Genomic DNA, 6,017 nt, shown 5'->3' with positions numbered 1-6,017 from the left:
GAAAGAACATCTTGTGGATTCATTGGAAATTCTTCATTGTGGTGTTTTTTCTAGTAGAATTCAATATAATTGTTTCCTTTAAAAAAAAATTTCATTTTTAGCAACTAAAGTTGTCAGAAGAAAGTTATCTAGCTTATCTTCTGAGTAGAAGAGGTTTGTGGTAATAATAATACATTTATATAGCATTTCTTTCTTATCGAAGAACTTTCACATACATTATCTCATTTGTTCCTCACTATAGCCCTGGGAGATATATAGAGCAAGGATTTTATCACCATTTCACAAATGAGGAAACTGAGACCAAGAGAAATTGAAAAAGTTGCCCATAGACATATAGCTAGTTCATGAAAGAACCTGAAGCAACGTCTTTGAACTACTCTTTCTTATTGGTTCCACAAAAGTTGATTAAGAATCATCAGAGAATATATGATAAATTGCCGTGAAATCACAAGACCATTAGACTAAGGTTGACCTTTTATACAAAAAGATTTTCAAAAATCAGTGAAGAACAAGTGCTTTCAGAATAATGATACTGATGATGAAAGGAAGAAAAGGGATATTACAACGAGTTCTTATGGGTTCAAAGCTGCTTCTGAAAATAGGCCACTCTCCTAAAATGAGTCTTTGAAAGGAAAAAAAGTATATAAATACAAATTGAATTTTTTTACAAGATTATCATATTGAAAATTACAATGAAAATTTTTTTACATTTCTTTTAATTCAAACATAATTGTTTTTATCACTTTAACTATCATTCTTCTACTAAGAGACCACCATATTTGAGGGTGAAAGTATGGCTAATATTAAAATCAAAATAGGTCATTATTTCATTTTCAGTTCCCCTTCTAAATGGCAAAAATCAAAATGTTTTGTGTTCAGCCCTTAGTGAGGCAATAGAAAAATGAAATTATATTTTGGATTAAAAATAGTAGTTTTATAAGTTTGGAATTTGAAGGATCATGTAATTACCTTAAGAAACTAGAATGTTCATTTATAATTATCTTTAAATTGACCAAAACAGTAGTGATTTGTAGGTCTAAATGACCTTATTGTCAAAGTCAGAACTCATTTCAAGGGTGCCTAACAGATTGAAGTAACTTAAATACGCATTGTAAGAAGCAAACCATCTTAATAGTGTTTCAAGATCCATTCAAGAATAATTTACAATTATATCTTGGAAACAGTGTTACATGAGAAGAACTTTATTTTAGATGAATCATCTTCTATTTCATCAGGAAGTAGAAAAATTAATGGTGAAAGGAACATACCAAGAATTATTTCCATTAATTACTTTGAAAGCATATACTTGTGTACTAGACAGTCAATATAACAATAATAATAATGCTTTGACTTTATTTCCTATGTGAATGAGAAGTATCTGTGATTTTGTCAGCATGGAACTTCTTCCAGGAATTCCACCTGACAACATGCATCATAGACCACAACCATCTATGACTTGAGATAAATCCTATAGAGTTGCCCAAGGCACATTAAGTTTAAATTACTTCCCCAGGGTCATACAGCTGGCAAATGTCAGAGGAGAATTTGAAACCAGGTCTTCCTGCCTCCCAACCTGTCATTTCTACAACACTGTTTTCATATATGAATATAGACATGTATATTAATATCCCTAAGTACTTCCTGTAATCTGTCCTGATTCAGATGCTCTGTATTGATAATTTTCATTGTGGTAGTCACACTTCATATTAATGAAGATGCAGTTTACTGTCTTGACCAAAGCAATTTAGCAGCAACCTTGGAATTTATGACATTGGCGAGATCTTGCTATGATGATGTCTTTACAATTCTTCTGATAACTAAATTCCCTTTAAACTGAGTCCAAGAAGAACACCTATTATTACTTAAATTCTAGGTTATAGGTTATAATATGAGACTACAATGTATTTGGTCCCCTGTATCCTTTACAAAAAAAGCAAAATGTTTTTAGGAAGATTTTTCCATTTTATATGTAGATGAATAGTTGTAATGTTGAATTGTGTAAATGTTACTGCTAACCTGTCTGCAGTAGGGAAAAATAATTAGCAAATTCTTGAACTTTCCTCCCATTTACATTTCAAAGCAATAAGCTAATTGTTTCATTGACAACTTCTGCTTTGCTTACAGGTCACTAGTGTGTAGAGTTAGGATGTCACAAGTATGTTTTTGTTTCATACCTGTAAGCCCATCTCAGCCAAAGCTTCATATGTTAACACCTGTAATCAACCTATAAAGCCACTATTTAAACAAGCTAATAGTTAGCTCTTGATCTTAAAGCACCAACAAAAAGATCATTTATGAGTTTACTAAATGATCTTTCCTACTTTGGATTTTAGCGGGTTTTTGAATATCATGATTATTCAATGACATGAATTCACAACATAGAGATGCCATATAATAACAGTTGAACAACTTCCTAAATTTGAAGATTCACTAAAGTAACTATGTACATTTCCACCCCCTTAAATAATCAGTGCTTACTAAATTAAAAGAACTAACTACTGACAAATGTAAAAAACACACTCAATATATCTATATATATTTGATAAGACCTTACTGGCCCCACTACCTAGAATTCTCAATTAATAGGGTTTTTTTTTCCATCTAGCAACTCAGTTTAGGGAGAAAGTTGAAAATGAAAGAAAAATGAACTCATACCAATAACTTCAAACTGACTTTCAGATTGTTTCCTGAGGTTAACTTTGATTCAAACCATTATCCTACAACATTTACAACTATTAAACCTTTTAAAACTAAGTACTATTCCCTTGAGGTCCATCAAGATTTTTGATCGTTAAAGAAAGACTAAATCACAAGCATTGTATTCTATTTACATAAGGCAAGGAAGGAGACCAATACATCTTGGAAGGATTTTCAACTAATGAAACAAATGAGTTGACCATAAAATTCAATTAACCAGAACACTTGTTCTCAAAGCCTTCTAGTTAAGTGAGGGTTTTTGTTTTTTGTTCAGATTTATGACTTCATTGGCAGAGGCAATTACCAGTGAGGAAGCTCCTTCTACCATTCCAGATGGGCAATTGTTCTACAACCTAGAATCTTAATAAGGGGCACAGAGGAGTTATTTGCCCAGACACACACAGCCCAGTATGTATGAATCAGTACAGGACTTAAACCAAGGTATTCCTGACTCTGAGACCAGATCAAGGACATCTGCATCATCCTGACTTTCTTAATTTATTGAGTTTCATCTCAGCATCTCTAGGATAAAGACCAAACTTGGATTAATAGCTTTAAATAGAAAATGATTATTATCAATTTATTCCTTAGCATCCTATTTTATTTTGAAGGACAATTATTTCTTTGCTTGAGCAAAATCCTATGCTTTCAAGTTCATTTGTCTAGCCACTGCCAGGGAGGATGTATGATTTCACCTGCAAAGTCATCACTCACTCCCTTTTGGGCTAAACAGCTATGCCAAAAAAGTCCAATCACCCCTAAAATTCTATCAAGTGAAAAGTAACGATCTTCTCCAACAAGCGGGCCTTCTGATTCACAGCAAATATGAGTCTTTCTCTCTTTCTCTCTTTGTCTAGGGTACCATTTTAACTCATGCATACAATGCAAGATGATAAAGCTCACGCTCTCTCTTTGATTGACTTCTCATCCTACCTTCCAGCTTGTGCTAAGGGGAAACAGTCTATCTTTTCTTAGGGACTGGGATTTTCCTTCTTATTTTCTTTCTGTGCATACAATTACCAATGCAAGTAGTTCACGTTTGTAGCCATCACATTAATGACATAAACACTAAATGGACAATCAGACGACAATTCATCTGAAATCTTGCTACCTGGAACTGCAATGGATAGGAAACAAAATTGACTTTTCTCCTCTCCATGCTGTTTCTCCCCTCCCCCTCACTACCAGGGAGTGAAGGAAGATATAAAACCACAGGAATTTTTTGGGGGGACTGGCAAACATAAGATAACATATATAGCCAGTAGCAAAGAAAAGGAAAACAAAATTATTAGGCAACAGTTGTGTTCATCTCAGTAGCTCTCTATAATTTGCTGAGTCTATCTGTATTCCACTTTCATCCTGCGCTCAGTCATCACTCTGCCCTACAACTTAACAATCCAGAATAGAGTCTTAGAAAAGTGTTCCAGAGGAAATGATCCCATCAGTTCTGGGTGGTATTTCTCCTGTTGTCTTTTCTTCCCCTGACGTCCAGCCAAGGGCAAAGGAAAGACCACAAAAACTTCAGGAACTCTGGGTAGTTTGCTTGACTTGTTGGCAAAAGGAAAAATCTGTGGGCATGGCAAATTTAGATTGCATTCTTCCCCAGGGCCAGAAATTTTGTAGCCTCTTTTAGAATCACTTGAAGTACATTTGACTTCTACAAATATATGTCACAAGCATCAATGTAAATATCAGCATTTAAAATAACAAGGATAATTATCCCAGGATCCTGGGTAACCATCCAACGATACTATTACCTTAAGTTCACAACAGCGTTACATTCAGTAGGCATAGGACAGTGCAAAGCAGTTTCAATGACTCAGTCTCTAAATTATATTCAGGACATATTACATGAACATATTCTGGTAGTGCACACATATTCATAGTATACAAGCAAATATGTATAAATAGAAAAAAAGCTAGAAATACAAATATAGATAGGCTTGTATAATAATAAAAAGTGCATGAGCATTAGCACATATGCAAATAGGTAGCAAAACAATACCTAGTCAACAGATTTGCTATGCTATATGTATAACACTAGCACATAAATAAACAGTAAAATAATAAAACAGAAGCATAACTCAGAATATACAATAATTAACATGCACATAAGTAAATATAAGCAGTTAAAAGTAAGGCACACATTACATGAGCGAACATTAGTATTATTGTCTGGCTAAATGTAAAACCATTTCTCCAGTTTCACAGATAACATCAATGCTCACAGGTCAGATAGACCTAGTTATCTTGTATCCTGCTGTTCTTTCTGGCCCTATACCTGAGCTGGTTAATGGTAATTATCATCATTGCCATCAGATCTATAGATCTGTATTCCTATTCCTGAACGTTTTGAGGGTCTAACTCTGGCTATCAGCATTTCTAGCTTCTATGAATTGTCTCCGGACCCTAACAGTCTCTGTAGATGAAGTTCCGGGGAGGAAAGGTGCTGTCTCTGGGTTGAATCTTTTCCCCACATTCTCAGTAAGGCAAAATTGTTGAGTTACAATACAGTGAAGTCTCCTTCACTGAAAATGTCATTTCATTCTGATCCAATTCAGACAATTTTTGTACTATTGGTAAACAGTTTTTCTTACTAAGAGTCCACTGAGGTGTGTATCTATAATTTCTGTCTTCCTGTTCATCAGTGAATCCAACCAAATTTGCTATGGATAACAGATGGCTGTAATTATTTCTACCAGGCCCCAGCCATTCTCTGGATCTATTTTTTATAAATAGTCAAGGTATCCATTGCCTCAGCAATTTGGTATAAAGTAATTTTCCATCAATTCGTCCACTTAGGTGTCCCTTGAACACCAGGGTTTCTCAGCAAGACTCTTTATAATGAACTTGGCCACCACGCTGTTGTCAGTTTCTGTTAGCTCTTCCAAGCTGAAGTTATGCCTAGTTTAATGGCTTCCTTCTTCCTCTCAGCTGATAACTGCACTTATTATGAGTGTTTGAATTTCTTCCCTCTTCTGAGACTCCAGTGCACAATCAATAAAGAGATGTGACTACTGCCCAAACATCAGCAAATATGGTTTAAAGAGTATTACCTCCTGGTGGAGTTGTATGCGTGTACTACAAATACCATATATTGACCCCACTCCATTTTTTTGTTCTGGTTTCAGTGTTCTAACAGGTTCAACAGTGTACAATTGAAACGCTTGGGCTACGAGTCTCTTTGGGAGATGGTAAGGTATATTTTGACTTCTTGATATTTGTGAATGCTAGCATTTCTTTGAGTAGCTTGCTCTCAAATTCTCTACCTTGATCAGGATGGATCCTAGCAAGGAATTTATATGCTAAGAAATAATTCT

The sequence above is a fragment of the Vombatus ursinus genome, unplaced genomic scaffold (assembly GCF_900497805.2).
Source record: "Vombatus ursinus unplaced genomic scaffold, bare-nosed wombat genome assembly UNPS02014832.1, whole genome shotgun sequence".
Lineage (NCBI taxonomy): Eukaryota > Metazoa > Chordata > Mammalia > Diprotodontia > Vombatidae > Vombatus > Vombatus ursinus.
The sequence above is the reverse complement of the archived record's forward strand: the minus strand, read 5'-3'. Positions refer to the sequence as shown.